The following is a 17,476-nucleotide window of genomic DNA, read 5'->3' as shown; positions in this document are numbered from 1 at the left end:
GTTCTTAGATTTTTCATGCTAATGGGCATTCTTGCTCCTACATACATTGGAGTTATGTCCCCTTTTACCATAGAAATGACAAGTAGGTTTAGTGTTCTTGCCTTTGTTGCTTCTTTCTTCTATAGTCTTGGATGACTGTCCATGTTTAGTGTTGATGTATCCTAGTCCTAAAGTGTCATTGCTAGCCCTTGGTGATTTTAGCAACTACTTAAAGTACTTGATGGCCTCATTTGGTTTATTGAAGCTTTCTACAATTTCTTTCTCTCTTTTCAAGTTATTTTGCAGTTGCTCATTTTGCATCTTTAGTGTAGAGATCTCAATGTCCTTGATATTCAATTCATGATGTGCATTCATGATCTGGCTTAGGGTTTCTAGCTACATGTTTGAAATTTTTGCAAGCTCAATTAACTTTTCTTCCAATATATTGGCAAGGTTTCTCTTGTCTTCTTCTAGCATAGCCTTATCTTCAATGGCTCTTTTCTTTAGTTCAGTTACTTCACAAAGCATCATGGCTTGTAATTCTTTTTCAAGTTTGAGAGTTTTGATTTCTTCTACTTGAGCTCTATTCTTCTCCATTAGGTCTACTATTGCTACATCAAATTCTTTGGAATCTCCATTTGCAAACAATCTTGAGGTGTCAATCTCCTTGTATTGTGTATCTTTTTTAGCTAAGGCAATTTTTCTTCTTCTTTTAAAGGATTTTCTCAGTTCTTCTCTTGCTTCTTCCAAAGTATGTAGAGAAAGTTGTACATCAATTTCTTGATTCTCTATTACCTTCCCAAGTTTGTAGAATTCCATTTGTAAATCTTTTCTCCAAACTATAATGCTCCTCCTTGTGAGAACTTGGCTCTAATACCAATTTTTGGAATTTACAAGTGGGAAATTTTACTTCTAGGAGGGGGGGGGGGGGGGTGTGAATTAGAAGTAACTAACTTTAACCTTTTAAAACATTTTACTATGATAATTCACATGCATCTAATTCATCTAATAAACATGAATGTAAATACATGCATGAAAATAGACAACACAAGATTTTAGTAACCTAGAAACCCTCCAAAATGAGAAGGTAAAACTGTGGTGGGGATGATACCCACAAAGTATCACTACAGCAATATGTAACTATTGAAATTTAAAAAGTTTGAACACTTCCAATGGTCTGCCCTATGAAAGGCCTATCTTGTTAAAGACTTTATACCCTATTAAAAGTGACTTGGTTAAAGGATTTATAAACATTCACTTGGAATGTTACCCTGTTAAAGGATTTAGCACCTTGTTTAAAGGCTTACAACATGGCTATTAAACCAACCTAGCATCATAGGATTTTCATTCCTAATACAATGGCTAGAGAGTATTAGAAAGTATTGATCTGATGACTTGCAATCTTTAATTGTTGATTCCAGGTCCTTGTTCTACTTTGTCTATTCTAATCCTTCTCGATCGTATATGTCTATCCTTGAAATTATGATTGCTCTATTCTAATCAACTAAATTTTGCAATGTTTCTCTTCCTTCTAAGTCTTTAAACTCCCCTCTAAACTTCACTATAATTTACCCATACACTTCTCACACTCACACACATAATGGGGTTTTATCCTCCTTTTAAAGGCTTCAAAGACTTAGGGTTAGGTATGAATCTACGATCCATATTCATTCTTCATTTTCCACTTAGTTCATTCACTTTTCCTATTGGTTGCATGCCTTCTCCATTTTTCTTATTGGTTTCATGTAGATTTCATAGGAAATGCAAAAGATTCAATTTTATCCTTAAGATCCTTTGATATTCATCTTAATTCGACTTCAAAAATGGTTTACATCTGATTTTGTGAAGGCACAAACTCATATGTTGATTTTGTGTTACTTGACACTTACTATTTGTTGATGCTCAACGCATATAGGAATTCTTTCTCACTTGGGTCCTATAGTAACTTTTTTTCAGTCAGCATCTATACTTTGCTCAGCAATAATAGTGACTCGACATCACTTATAACTTGGCACTTGAAGTTCTCTCGACACCTATTGAATCTCTAACTTAGCACACACTATAGATCAGCATCTATTTCATACTAAACATCATCTTGAGAATTGGTTAAGTGTGTTGACACTCAATTGTCAAAACCAATCTGAGACCAACAACATATTTATAATAATTAGAACCTAACAAAGGGATGTTTAGAAGTACATGAGATATTTCAAGATCTGACCATCTTGGATTACCACTTTACCTAGGAGAGGCTCATAGATGACTATAGAGATGATCATCCACTAACTTTCCTTATGTGATCTTTAGTTTCTTAGGCTTTGGTTACAAATACGGGCTAGAAGGGATTCCCACTAGGATGGGGAAGACTACTAGTATATTTTCTTGGGCAATCTCAGAGGATGGCATGGGGACCTACCATGCAAATATGTATAGTGATCCCTTCATTTTAAGGTATACAAGGTTCATTCCATAGAGTCATAGTCAAGATGGGACTTACTATTATCATCTCTTTGATAAGCTCACTTTATTTTTCTAGTGACCCTATCATGAGTGTCAGAAATGGTCTAACACGTGGGAGCTTGAGTATATGCATTATAGTCAGCCACTAGTTGGGAGACATTTAGATATATTGGAGCACTTTGTCATCAGCTGAGTATGGTGTTAGTTTGGTGAGTGGCATAGGATCTTAGTGGAGACTACCAGTTATGCATGGTTCTATGAGGAGGAAGCATAGGGTTGGCTACCCATACTAGATTATTAGGTTTCCCTAAGGGAGATAATAGCTTTGATCTAGGAGCCTTGGGACTACCATCCAAATATGGTAGATGCGAGAGTAGACCTAGTGTATATGTATGAGATATAGAGGCATTCATTCCCTTGGTTGACATAATTGGATACCCCACCTATGGTTGCAAGATAGGGGGAGATAGAGTAGACAGTGGCATAGGAAGAGGAAAGGGTCATAGGCACATGGAGGTAGGGAGTAGTTCCTAATCTTGTGGAAGGAGATGGACATGGGCTTAGGCCATGAGAGAGGAGGAGGAGGAGGAGGAGGAGCATTCATTAATACAAAAGAGAGAGGAGTGAGTAGAGGCATGACATGAGAAGCATACCAGAGGAGCAGAGAGGAGGATAACTATGCTATTAGGATTTGGTCCTTGGAGGAAAAGCTATAGATAGCATGAGTTTCCCTAGCTATGTGAGATTAGTAGCTGATAGATGAGTGGGCATGGGTGGATGAGCTTTGCATGGAGTAGGATGATGCTAGGTGAGAGTTAGTTCATAATGGGGTACAACCTACTTACTATTATGTATCATATAGAGGTGTGGTGCCACTAGGATAGGGGTTTCCAGATTATTCAAAGAAAATAGGTAGATTAGAGGGTGTTGTACAACCATCAAATAGAAGGTAGGCTCCACCTCCGCGACCACCATTATCCTAAGAAGGAATGAGTTAATCCTAGAGTTAGTAGTAACCTAAGATGATTTCCTTGTGCCATTTTTTATGTACCATATATATTTTCAGACATTCATCTAGATTTTGGATCCCATATTCTATTGTGACATCTTTGATATATATGAGATACTGGATTTGATTGATATCTTTTTGTACTTGCCTCATTTTGTGAATGTTTTATATGGATGTTTCAATTTTCTACTTGTTTTTATGTGCTCATGGATCTCTCTCATGTATATTTTAGCTCTTATGTGCATGATGTAGACTAATATTTTGAAAATAGAATGCTTGGATAGAGTAGATGTGATTTTTGGATTAACCCCTAGTAATGGCAAGATAGAAAAGAGAGAAAGTGAGAGATCAAGAAGGTGAAAGATATGATCGAGAAGAAAGTGAAAGAGATATGAAGGTAGTTAGCTAATATGTCCAAAAAAAGATGAAGAGAGAGCTCTCCCCATGTGTTGAAATGTAAGACTAAGCTTAAAATGAACCTATGATGTGAACTGATATATAACATGGTTTACTTTCAAAGGATATAAAAAATTTAGACTCTAATTTCATCATTGAGCATTTATTAAGAACATTATAACTATGAGGATATGAATATGATTGATATCAGATAGGAATGTGGGAATCCAACCTAAGAATTAAAGATATATAAATCAAGATGGATAATGTAGTTAGACTCATTAAGCTTAATATAGAAAGATTACACCTATACCAAGGCATAAGTGCTAGGATAACCCCTAAGTGTGGTCTTATGATAACAAACAAGGATAATACATTGTTAGTCCAAAATGTCAAATAGCTAATGTATGAATGCTCTAAAATACTTTAGACTAAAAAATATACCCACAAGCAGAAAGCAAGTAAAACATGCCCCATGCCCCCAGTCTTATAGTCCATGACATCCTTGAAAGACTATTAGGGAGGGAACAGTAAAGAAAGAAAGATAAGGTTCATCATAGCTCAATAGGTTTAATTTTTAAGTGTGTTTGTATGCCACATGGCCATTTCTTCAAGAATTGAATTTGATAATGAGAAAGAACTATCACAACATCCTAGACTATTGGTAGAATATTCAAAAAGTGCTGAGAAATACTTGATGTCAAGGGGAAAGTGTTAAGAAACATTATTTTGTGATTTTATAAAGAAACTCTAACACACAAGGAGACCTCAATAGGCTAAGTAATCATGTCCTTGAGATGAGGACAAGAGATAGTTCCAAACTAGGAAATGTGTTGTAGAGTGAATGGACGAAACTTGATAGACATAGGTGTGAGGGTCTCGAGTAGCATCTATTTCCAAGTTTTCACCACTTGGCAAATTTTCTTCAGGCTTTTTTCAAATTTTTATTTTATTTTTTATTTTTGTAGTTTTTGACTTTTTTGAAATTTTTTGGTGATACATCAAAGTGCCTATTTCTAGGTTTACACTAAGATGGTCATTTTTTAGGACATTTTCTTATTTTTAGACTTTTTTCAGGATTAATAGATATATATACATATAGCTGAGCTATGAGCCTTAGGCATATAATTTCTTCAAATATAGAATATTGATGGACTGAACTAGTTGCTCCCCTTTAGGAGTAGAAAGTTGATAGGGACAAGATTCAAATTTTATTTTTATAATGTAATGACCCAACCAATTAGGCTTGAATTTCCATTTTTTCTCTTTGTTTTGCTAATTTTTGGGGTTTTCTCTAAGCAAAAACTCACCCACTTGGAACTCATAAGGATGAAACTTCTTGTTGTAGCTAGTATAGATATTTGCTTTTGATAAGCCCTCATATGGTCAAAAGTATCCTTACAGAACTCATCAAGGGTTTCTAGCTCTTGTATCCTTATAGCTCTATGATCCTCATCATTTATCAACCCATGTAGGGAGACTCACAATGAGGGAATCTTGACTTCTAAGGGTAAGGAAACTTTAAAACCATTGACTAAAGAAAAAGGTGTAGCCCCCATTGGAGTACTAATGGTAGTTCTGTAGGCCCATAGTGTCAAATTGATCTATAGGTGCTAGTATTTGCCTAATTTGTGAATTGTTCTATGTACAATTTTGAGCAATGTCTTGTTAGAGGCCTCAGCTTGGCCATTACCCTAGGGATAATAGATTTAGGACCAATGTTGTTTGGCTTTGGACTTCTCGCATAGTTATATTAGGTCCTTAATTTTGAATTGTGCTCCATTATCAGTAGTGATGTAGGATGGGATGTCATAGTGACAAATAGTGTGGTTGAGTATAAATAAGTAAACATGTTTTCCTATAGTAGTAGATAAAGGTACAACTTCAATTAATTTTGTAAAGTATTCAGTCATTGTAATAATCAACTTGTGACCTTTAGATGAACTTTGATGAATCTTTCCTACCAAGTCAAAGGCCCATTGCTAAAATGACCAATATATAATAGAAGGTATGAGCTTGTGTCTAGGACCATGAATCAAGTTACCATGAAGCAAACAATTCTTACAAGATTTAGCATATCGAACAATGTCATCCTAAATGGTTGGCCAATAATAGCCTAGCCTAAGTTATTTTTGAGTAAGTACACGACCATTAGAATGTGCCCTACAAATGTTGTCATAGACTTTAGCTGACACCTTTTCAAACTCTTCTATCTCTAGACACCTAAGGAGCATTCCATCTACACTTTCCTGTAAATGTCACTAAAGATCAAGGTGTAGTGTGAGGCATTATGAAGGATTTAGCATTTTTGGTTTTGCATGGGTTTTTCAAGAATAATCTAATTACACAAATAGGAGAAAATGGTGCAATAGCAACATGAATCCTGACCAAAAATGGTATAGATCACATGGTTACTAGAGGAGTCATAAGTGGGGTGATGTTATTCTTCCACTAGGAACTAAAGAATAGATGCTAGGGTGGCCATAGTGTTTGCAACCTTGTTTTTAGCTCTAGGAATTTTTTCAAATATTATGAATGTAAAATAGTTTTCATACAACATCAATCAACTTCTTATAAGGTACCAACTTATCATCTTTGGTTTGATACTCATTGTTAAATTAGTTTATGACAAGTTGAGAATCTCCATAGATATGCAACTTTATGATCCTCCATTCTAAAGCTATTTTAAATCACGTTTGTTAAAGCCTCATACTCGAGAATATTGTTAGTGCAAGGAAATAGGAGTTTGTAAGATTTTGGGATTGTGTACCCATGAAGTGTGACAAATATAATGCCTCTACTAACCCCATTTTGGGTATGAGAAACATCGAAGAAAGTCTTCTAAGTTCTTTTAGTAATATAAATAATGGTAGCATCTACAAATTTAATCTACATAGGCATTGTATCTTCTAATAGAAAATCAACTAGTTCATCAACTATGGCTCTTCCCTTGATAGCTTTGTGTTTGACATACTAAATGTCAAATTAAAAGACAATTATCAACCATTTAGCTAGATGGTTTTTATGTGTAGCTTTACTCAATAAGTATTTTAGGGGATGGGAGGAAAATAACACTACAAGAAAAGCCTTCTCAATGTTGTTGTAGTTCATCTCATAGGCCAACAAAGTGTGATTGATGTAGTAAATAGCACACTCTTTTCCAATTTCATCACTTTGTGCTAAGAGTACTCATGGGGAAGAGTTTGTAGCTCAGATATATAGAATCAAAGTTTGTTGTGGGATAGGTCGCATTTATACTAGAATTTTAGCTAAATACCCTTTGATCTGATCTAAGCTTTGTTGACAATCTTCATTCTAGATAGATGTGGAACCTTTATAAAATTTCATATTGAAAGATTGAGCTTTATCAACTAGCTAAGAAATGAACCTCCCAATAAATTGAAGACTTCTTAATTGACTAATAGTTCTAGGAAGAGGCATTTCCATGATGGCGTACAACTTTTTGGGATCAACTTCAATGCCTTTTTCTCATATGATGTAGCCCAATAATTGTCTAATGTGACACCAAAGACATAGTTTTTGGGATTTATCCTAAGCTAAAATTGTCCCATATGGTCCAATATGAAACTAAGGTCATTAAGATATGTATTTCTTTGTTAAGATTTGGCAAATGTGTCATCAATGTAGTCTTCCATATTTTTTTCATCATGTCATGGAAGATGGTGGTCATGGCTCATTGATAGGTAGATCCTACAATTTTATCCCAAAGGGCATGAAATTCCAAAAAAAGGTACCCCATGCACATCTAAAAGCTATTTTTTCCTGATCTCCAAGGGAAATTTTGATTTGGTTGTACCTAGACAAGCTATCAATTAAAGAGTACATCCCGTAACTCATAGTCATATCCATTATCATGTCTATGTTAGGTAGTGGAATATCATCCTTAGGGAATGCTTTATTTAACTCTCTAAAATTGGTCAACACTAGGATGGACTTGTCATGTTTAGACATGGATACAATATTGGAGATCCATTCTGCATAATCAATGGCTTTGATAAAGTTTGTACTTAGAATTTTTTTGAGTTCTACTTTGACCAAGAGAGCCATGTGTGGATGCATTTTTCTCAAATTATGTTTAATAGGTTTGACACTAGGAGAAATAGATAGATGATGCATGATGAGATCAGTTTCAAGACTAGGCATATTAGAGGAAGTTAAGGAAAAATTGATTTTATTTTCTTGAAATAACTTAGTAAAGTTCTCCTTTTCTTTAGCTAATAGAGGCTAAACCGCATGAATGATTTTGTGAGATTATTCTATGCCCAAGTTGATAGGTTATGTAGGCTCAATGAGAATCGAAGATCTATTCAAAAAATAACTTGACAGACTATAAAGCACCTCATCCTCGTATGCCTCAAACAAGTTTTAACTCTTAGATATGTCATTATTTTTACTTTTTTGTGGTTTATATACAACCAAAAAGTGGATTTTTCCATCTAAACACTTATCTTTTCTTTTGATTATATGTCTAAAGTACTTGATAATTATTTCTATCATGTTAACCATGGGTTCACTAGTGGAAGATGTCACGAGTTTGATGGTATTTCTTGGATTTGAGAAAATATGCAAATCAAATCCACAAGCCCTCAAATCACCTACACATAGAAAACCTATCATAGAGAAGAAAAAGACAAGAAGAGGCAAGGGTTTGGTCTGAAAATAAGAAAATTGTATTCTTAGATAAAATGTAAATTGTTGTACAATATGATATGATATATACATACACTAGGAGAGCCTATTTATAAAGGCCTCTAGGAAGCTTGTAAAATGAGGTAGAAAGCACCAAAAGATAAGCATGAAAACTAAGCATACATCCACAAAAGGTGGATTATCCTCCACATAGATGAGAAGATAAGTATGACAAGGTAGGAAAAACTCCTATTTTGTCAACAAGTCAACATGTGAGAGTACACTTACAGCTAGGTGATAAACTAATAAATAAATTCATTCCCCCTAAGTAAGCTTAAGTAAAGTATAAATAATAATTATTTACTCTAACAGCCCCCCCCTTAAGTTCTACATGGGGGAATGCACTTAAGCTCACAATAGCTATGATGAAATGCATAATGGGTCTCAGCAATAAGGCCATGTTAGGTATCCATGTACAAACGCGAAGAAATGCAATGCATCTCTATAAATTGGAGATAAAGTAGAAAACTAGGTGGGAACAACCCCTTTCCAAAAAGAGCTAAAACCCTAGTGAAGGACTGAAGAAGCCTCAAACTAGAGGAATGTCCTAGTAAATAAGAACAAAGAGAATATCATGAAGAACATCACTAGAACATGAAGAAGCTACAAACTCTATCAAAAAGAAAATGTTGATCTGTAGAACCTCCTCTAAAATAGAAGTCTAAAACCAAAGTAGGAATACCAAGAAGAGTGTCTATATGGTAGATGATCCATCTCACAAAAATGCATAGGTAGCCAACTATTACAATCGCCTAGTATATAGGATCAAATAATGAATACATAGCTTACTCCATTGAACAATCAAACCAAGTAAGAATTATAAACAATAGAAGAAGCCTCCTAATGTAGATAGGGTAAGGTGACAAGAAACTAAGAAAGTGCCAAAATTCTTCTGCAGAAAAAGCTAAGAATAGTGAGAGTGAGGAAGAGTGATGCAAGGTTGGATAGGGAAAACTAGGGCCAATGCCACACCCAGCTCTTTGAAGCACCCTACAAGAGTTAACACAATGGAAGAAAATACAAAGAATAGCAACCAAAGGAGGAAGAAGAGTGAAATTATTTTATTGATTTTTCAAATATTCAACATACATGCCAAGCTATAAGGCCTTTTGGGTTATAGCAAGATACAAAATATATTCATACACAAAGATTAGCAATAAATTCACACTTTCCAGTTCTGCTTTGCAATCCTCTTCAAAATTGCCTAACAACTACTTAGACTTAAGCCTAAACACTCTATTTATACTAGCCAAAATAATTTATAGATCATTCTAGAACATGGAGAAGCCACAAGTGAGTTCTTAACAAATATTAAATGAAATAAACCAAAATTAAATACACAAGTTAGCTTGCATTAGCAATTAACTATCCTAAAATCAATGTCCAAGAAAAATCATGATATCTCCTCACTTTGATTGAGTTAGAACTCATGCTTCAATTTATGGGTATGTGTCTAGGACTCTACAATCCCTTAAGCACACAAATTCTAATTCATTAAGGAAAGGTATGCATCCCTTCTGAAAGCTAGGCATAGGAAACTGTCATGCAGAACTACCACAAATTGATGTTCTAGGAGAATTGCCATATCTCTCAAACTATAAGGAGTAAGGACTTGTTCTCTAGAACATAGATAGTAATCTAGGCCCTCATGAATATTTGAAGTGTGTAGACCTTTATTCAAAATGGAAAAGTAGTTACATAGTTTGCAATAGGAACCTAGAAACTAGAAAATGCAGTTTTGGCAGAACCCAGTTTTGGCAACAAAATAAAAAGTGAAAAACATGCAGGATAGCAATGTAACCTAGGATGCTCCTACATCGGACAACTAGGGTTGGAAGAAATTATTCTCTTGAATCATTGAGATGTCACATCCTGAGCTGAATCCAACTCAAATTGAGAAATCCATGAAGCATCTTCCATAGGTTTGTTCTTCTACTTCACTAGATATTCATAATAATCTTTTCCCCTTGTGCTCTTGCCAAATATCTGATCCAATATCTCTTTAACTTCTTCAATATTTTTCTTAGGATAGTCCTTAGATATAAAAACTTCATCATTGAATTCATCATACTTGTATAAATTAGCAACATTGAATATAGGGGATATATCCATGTCATCAGATAACTCAACTTCATAAGCATTTCCACTATCAAATTTCTTTAAGATCTTACAAGGTCAAAAGTTCTTCATCTTTAGCTTACTATATGTTCCAATTGGAAATCTTCCTTTCTTCAAATGAACCATCACCTCATAACCCACTTGAAAATCATGATGTCTCCTAGTCTGATCAGCATTCTCCTTATACTTTTGATTATTTTGTTCTAACCTCAACTTCACTTCCTTATGCAAAGACTCCATATAATCAGCAAATTCTTCTCCTGCAGCACTTCTCTTTTCTTCACTAGTAATATCCCTCAAATCTAATACTTCTCTAGTCTTCATTCCAATAATAATTTCAAAAGGTGTCTTCCCTATACTCATGTTTATAGAATTATTATATGCAAATTCAACTTTTGCCAATACCATCTCCCAATTACTTGGCTTATTCCCAACTAAACATCTCAGAAAATTACCAAGCTTCTATTTACAACCTCTATTTTTCCATCTACTTTTGGATGAAATGTAGAGCTAGCCTTGAATTTAGTACCAATCTTCTTCCACAAAGTCTTCCAAAAATAACCAAAAAACTTACCATCTTTGTTATAAATAATGCTTCTTGGTAATCCATGCAATCTCACAATCTCTTTAAAGAAAAGTTTAGCAACATGCTCAACATTTGATGTCTTCTTACATGGTATGAAATGAGCCATCTTAGAAAAAAATTTCACTACAACAAATATAAAATCATGTTGGAAATGATTGAAATAATTATAAGAAAATTTGAGGGAGATTTTTGGAATAAAATATGGAACTAGTAAAGAATGTCCTCAATCATTATTTTGTCATTGATGTCAAACTTGCTACTTGCAGGGATGAAAATTGCTTTAGTGATCCAAATACTATCAATTAGTTGATTGTTAAGGTGGAGGCAATTAATAAGATGTAACTAAAATACCTAGAGAAAGGTTGAAGTTATGATGTTGGAATGAAGTACAAGGATCAGCTAAGCCATTAATGAAAGAATGTATTTGATGACATACTAAAAAGAATGGGCACACTGAAACATATCAAAGATTTAAGGTTTTAACTGTCTTTTGTGAAGCTCAAACTAAGTTCATTAGAGAGAAAGAGCCGAGCAAGTTCTATTTAATGCCGAGTAAACTTTAGATGCCGAGTGGTGCCGAGTAGAATCAAGTGCCGAGTAAGTTCAAGTGCCGAGTAAGTTCAAGTGTCGAGCAAGTTCAAGTGCTGAGCAAGTTCAAGTGTCGAGCTGGTATAGGTACCGAGCACTAGTAACTCAATAATGTCGAGCTGTTGCATTATTTAGGAAATCAAAGATTCGCCAGATCTAAGCCGACAAGGTTGTTATCTAGAAATCTGTGAATTAAAAGGAAGATAAGAATGATGAGTTGGTGGCACAGAACACCATGTAGAACATTTTTAAGATACAACTAGCAAATTTTCAAGAAGAAAACAAGATATGGGGTAGATACATTGTATCCTACCTAATCAATTTTGAAACCCTAAAATTGAAGAGGGAGAATTGAGCGGTAAAGGCAAATCAGACTTCTATATAAGAAGACATAAGTTAATAAAAAAAGAAAGAGCGAGAGGGGATAGAAGGAAAGGAGATAGTGGTCAATCATAAAAGCATGAAATGCTGAAGAATGTGCCTAGGAGAAGATAATGCAGAAATTCTATTTGTATAGACAACCACAAAGGTGATTACATTGACAGAATGAGTTAGAAGACTCAAGGAGATGAAGCTTGAAAGGAAGACAAGCCGTCAGAGCTAAAGAGATTAAAGCCAAACATAAGGATTGAACTGAAAGTGTGATCTAAAATCTGCAAAGCATGTTGTAAGTTATATCAGATCAAAAGACCATTATTGTTACTTTCTAGCAATTGTAACTGTAAGTCTAAATCCTATGGACTTAGGTTGGTTTAACAGCCAAAAAAAAAATCCTTTAACAGGGTGACATTCCAAGTGAATGTTCTATAGACCTTTAACTAGGCCCATTCCTAATATTTTGGTGAAATCCTCTAACAAGGTCACATTTAACAGTGTGTTGTAAGCCTTTAATAGGGCAGGCTTTTAATAGGGCATCACTTCAAAAGAGTGAGAATCAAGTAGCATGTTACTGGTGGTTTTTCCCAAATTGGGTTTCCACGTAAATCATTGTGTCATGTGTTGATCTTGAGTGCTTTATCTTTGCATGATGATTTACTGTAACTTGCTTATATGATTGATTTAAGTTTGAATAGATAAAAGGGGTATGGATTCATTAAAAGTAGTAAAAAGGTATTTATAGGGCATTTGGACCTTGAATAACTGATCCACCCCCCCCCCCCCCCCCCCCCCCCCCCCCCCCCCCTCTCAGTTATTCTAAAGAATTCTAACAATTGGTATTAGAGCCAAACTGCTGATTCAGTTTAAAGGGACTACTAGCAGAAAAGATCAAAATGCCAAAAAGAGAAGTTCCCAAGCTCAACAAAGACAACTTTGTTGCATGGCAAAGTTTGATGAATCTACATCTTGGATCCATAGGAGATTATGCGCAAAATTTAATTGTCACTAAACATATAGATCCAACAGGTACTCCTACTGCAGAAGACATGAAAAACAAACAAGAACACAATTACACAATGTTGGAAATTGCATCTGCACTCCGCTATGCTGAATTTGATGATATCAAAGGATGTGACACTGCATTCAAAATGTGGAAAGCACTATCAAACATCTATGGAGGAGATCATAATGTACAAAGAGAAAAAAGAGAAAGTCTCAGAGGAAAGTTTGACGACATGAAAATGGAAGAAAATGAGAATGCTGCTCAGTATGGTGCAAGAATAAAGGAAGTGGTAAGTGCAATAAGATGCCTGAATGGTCAACTGGATGAGGATACTATTAATAGTAAGTTTTTAAGAACCTTGCTCCCCATCTATGCTATTAGAGTATCAGCAATACAAGAACTAAGATGCATACCAGGAAATAATCTAAGCTTTGAAGGTATAATAGGTAGACTCACAGCATTTGAGTTATCTAACTTTGACAACTACAAACCTAAAAATGTTGAATCTACTTTTAAGGAAAAGTTATCATTGAAAGATGTCGAACAGGTAAAATCAAAGAAAGGAAGAAAAATGAAGTATGTATCTAGTGACAGTAGCACTAATGAGGAAGATGTGGAACAATTGGAAGCATTGCTTGCTAGAAGATTTCACAGGGGCAAAGGAAAATTCAACGGTTAGATGCCTATCATCTATTTCAATTGCAATGAAGTAGGTCATATTGCTGCAAGATGTCCACAGAAAAAGGATTCCAAGGAAAGCAATAAATACAAGAACAAAAGATATGATGACAAAAGAGATTACAAAGAAAAAGGTAAGAAGTGTTATATTGTTGAAGAAAATTCTAATGAGAATGATGATGAAGTTGTTTATGTAGCCATGAAGGACCAATCTGATGAAGAAGAAGCCACAACACTGGTGACATGTATAAACAAGAATGACAGATGGATCATAGATAGTGGATGCTCACATCACATGACAGGAGACAAAAGTAAGTTTGTCAACTTTACTCAGTATGATGGAAATAGTGTTAGATTTGGTAATGATGCTCCATGTCAAATCAAAGGAAAAGGTTCCATTAAGCTCACAGAACAGATTTCATGTGATAATGCATACTATGTTGAAGGATTAAACTACAACTTACTGAGTGTCTCACAGTTAGGCAATATAGGTTGCAAAGTGGAATTTGGAAACAAAACTGCAAAAATCTATGATACTGATGGTAAACTAATAGGAAAAGGAGATCAAACAAAGAGTAATTTGTTTTACCTTGATATGGATGATGCTTCTTGTCTATTTGCAAAATTTGATGATGAATGGTTATGGCATAGGAGATTATGTCATGTCAATTTTGATAATCTAGTCAACATCAATAAAATGAAGAAATTCAAAGGTCTACCAAAACTAAAAAAGCCTGATAATATCATGTGCAAACAATGTCAACTAGGAAAGATGACAAAATCAAGTTTCAAAAGCAAGAACTATACATCTAAAGAGATACTTGAGTTAGTTCACACTGACTTATGTGGCCCAATGGAAATACAAAGCTATAGAGGAGATAAATACATAATGCTATTTGTTGATGACTATTCCAAGATGATGACTATTATGTTCTTAAAACAAAAATCTGATGCTTTTCAAATGTTTAAGTGGTATGTGGCCAGAGTTGAAAAGGAAATTGGAAAAAGCCTAAAATGTCTAAGATCAGATAGAGGTGGTGAATTTAAATCAAAATAATTTGAGATATTCTGTAATGACAATGGAATCAAAAGACAAAAGTCAGCTCCTAGAACTCCCCCACAGAATGGAATTGTTGAGAGAAGAAATAGATCTATGATTGACTGTGTTAGAACATTAATGATGGAAAAGAATGTTGCTCTAAAATACTGGAGAGAAGTTGTAAGTGTAGCTATTCATACACTAAACCGAGTACAAGTCAAGAAAGGTACAAACACAACACCTTTTGAATTATGGTATGGTTACTCACCCAATGTAAAACATTTCAAAGTGTTTGGTTGCAAATGTTTTACCCTGAAGGATACTAGAAATGGAAAATTTGATGCAAAAAGCGATGAAGGTATATTTCTTGGTTACTCCACTAGAAGTAAGGCATATAAGTGTTTGAATGTTAACACTAACAAAATTGTAGAAATTGCAAATGTAAATTTTGATGAGCACATAGAAGTCCAAGCTAAAAAACCAAAGAAAATGGAAGAATACAAAACCTTTGTATATTCTTATGAAGGAATGACTGTTGATGAGGATGATGACAATCAAATTGAAAATCAACAACAAGTGTCAATTTCAGCCGATTCACAACCAGTGAATGCCGAGTTGCATTCAGAAGCCGAGTTACAAAATGAAGAAAATGCACAATCTGATTCGGAAGATAGTACACATAATGAAGAAAAACCTAACAATGAAGTGCATAGTGATCTTGAATCCGAAAGATCAAACATGGAAACAAGGATAGAGCCAAGATTATCCAAATATGTAAAAAGACATCACCCTGCTGAACAGATAATTGGTGAAAAAGATGCAAGACCAATGACAAGGAATAGACTAAGACATGAATCATGTCTGATTAGCAAATCTAAACCCAAGACAGTATATGGTGCATTACAGGATGATGATTGGTATAAAGCTATGGAAGAAGAAATTAATCAAATAAGGAAAAACAAAGCCTGAAGTTTGGTTCCCAGACCACCTGACAAGAATGTGATTGGTACCAAATGGGTATTCAGAAACAAACTAGATGAGAATGGTGAGGTTACCAGAAATAAAGCCAGATTAGTATGCAAGGGTTATGCTCAAGAAGAAGGAATAGATTATGGAGAAACATTCGCTCCTGTCGCTAGAATGGAAGGAGTAAGAACTTTACTTGCATATGCTGCCTACAAAGATTTCAAAGTCCATCAGATGGATGTAAAATCTGCCTTCTTAAATGGTATACTAGAAGAAGAAGTCTACATTGAACAACCAAAAAGATTTTTTGATGATAACAATAGGGATATGGTGTGTAAGCTACATAAAGCACTCTATGGTTTGAAACAAGTGCCTAGAGCATGGTATGAGAGACTTCACAAGTATCTAGTGCAAATTGGATTTGAAAGAACTGATGATAACAGCAACATGTACATTAAAGCTGAAGAAGGTAAAGACATTATTGTATCTAAATTTTTTGTGGATGACATAGTATTTGGTGGTAAGGAAGTACTTTGCAAAGGCTTTGCTGACGAAATGAAACATGAATTTGAAATATCTATGTTTGGAGAAATCAAATTTTTTGTTGGATTGCAAGTACACCAACTTAAACATGAAATATTTGTTACACAATCAAAGTACATCAAAGAAATTCTTAAAACATTTGGATTGGAGGAATCCAAACCAGTAAGCACACCAATGGCCACTAGAAATAAGGTGTCCAAAAATGATGAGTCAACTGAAGTCAATCAAATAATGTATAGATCCATGATTGGAAAGCTATAATATGTTGTGCATAGTAGACTAGACATAGCATTAGCAGTTGGAATAGTGGCTAGGTTTTTTGCTAATCCTAAAGAAAATCATCTCATAGCAGTAAAAAGAATAATGAGATATCTCAAAGGGATTAATGATTTTGGTCTATACTACAAAAAGAATGAAAAATTTGAACTCAATGCATATATAGATGCAGACTGGGGAGGAAACATTGATGACAGAAAAAGCACAAGTGGAGGTGCATTATTTCTAGGCAAAAGGCTGGTTACCTGGACTAGCAAGAAACAAACATGTATACCCCAATCCACTAAAGAATCAGAATATGTGGCAGCTATAGTCAGTTGTACAAACATTGTATGGCTCACACATCTATTGAATGGAATGAAAGAAGAAGTAACAAAACCGGTGATATTGTATTGTGATAATACAAGTGCTATAAACATATCCAAAAATCCAGTGATGCATGCAAAAACCAAGCATATCACAATCAAGTATCATTATGTAAGAGAATTGGTAGAAGAAAAACAAGTGAAGTTGGAATACATTCATACAAAGGAACAAACTGTAGATATCTTCACTAAACCATTGCCCAAGGATGCCTATGAATATCTTAGAGGAAAATTGGGGGTCATACCCCTAACCCAAGCAATTTAAGGCAACAAGGAAGCTGCCTTGCATCAATAGGAATAAATCATTGAAATATTAATAGGTTGATGCAAAGGATGATAGCAGGTATAGAAACTCCAAATCAGTCACAAGCATGGTGATAGA

The sequence above is a fragment of the Cupressus sempervirens genome, chromosome 2, assembly GCF_028749045.1.
Source record: "Cupressus sempervirens isolate cs-2001-9-10 chromosome 2, ASM2874904v1, whole genome shotgun sequence".
Classification (NCBI taxonomy): domain Eukaryota; kingdom Viridiplantae; phylum Streptophyta; class Pinopsida; order Cupressales; family Cupressaceae; genus Cupressus; species Cupressus sempervirens.
Note: the sequence above shows the minus strand (reverse complement) of the source record.